Below are 564 nucleotides of genomic sequence, written 5' to 3' on the forward strand. Positions count from 1 at the left end.
TCCCTGTACCTTTGGATTTCTGTTAGGATCACCTTGTTTTTTGGACTCTGTTAACCAGCCACTCTGTCAGTAAGTGTGCTCGCCTTTAGTTTGTTTTCTATCAATAAACCCCCGTTGAACTATACCTGCTCCGCTCTGTGTCCTGCGTTTGGGTCCTCCAACCTGCCTCCACTCCACTAATCGTGACAAATGCCTACAGAGCACATTCAGTAAGATATACAGAATTTTACAAAATACAAGATTTACAGAGACACCTTATGGATGGACACTTCACACCACAGAATGGATTTCTAGAAACTTTACAATGCGCCAACAAAGACAGGAAAACAGAAGAATACAAGCTAGTAAACGGGGATGTAAACAATGCAGGAAATGTAAACATTACTTTTGTTTGTTTACAAGAAAACTTCACAGGGCACCTTTAACTGTAGAATAACTAAATCACAATCTAGGTCAGTACTAAAAGATCTTGTTACTTCCGCCTCCACTACAGAGATGAGAGGAACTGTGTGAAGAATTTGGTGTGTCAACATTATAAAGTTGCGCTCTCTCTCTCTCTCTCTC

General features: G+C 40.6%; 1 protein-coding gene across 1 annotated transcript in view; it reads left to right on the forward strand.

Annotated features, from left to right (window-relative positions):
* Nucleotides 1–564, forward strand: part of LOC123986594 (scavenger receptor cysteine-rich type 1 protein M160-like) — a 14,614-nt gene that overhangs the window by 8,653 nt on the left and 5,397 nt on the right. The gene's annotated exons all lie outside the window — the stretch shown is intronic.

The sequence above is a fragment of the Micropterus dolomieu genome, linkage group LG17 (assembly GCF_021292245.1).
Source record: "Micropterus dolomieu isolate WLL.071019.BEF.003 ecotype Adirondacks linkage group LG17, ASM2129224v1, whole genome shotgun sequence".
Lineage (NCBI taxonomy): Eukaryota > Metazoa > Chordata > Actinopteri > Centrarchiformes > Centrarchidae > Micropterus > Micropterus dolomieu.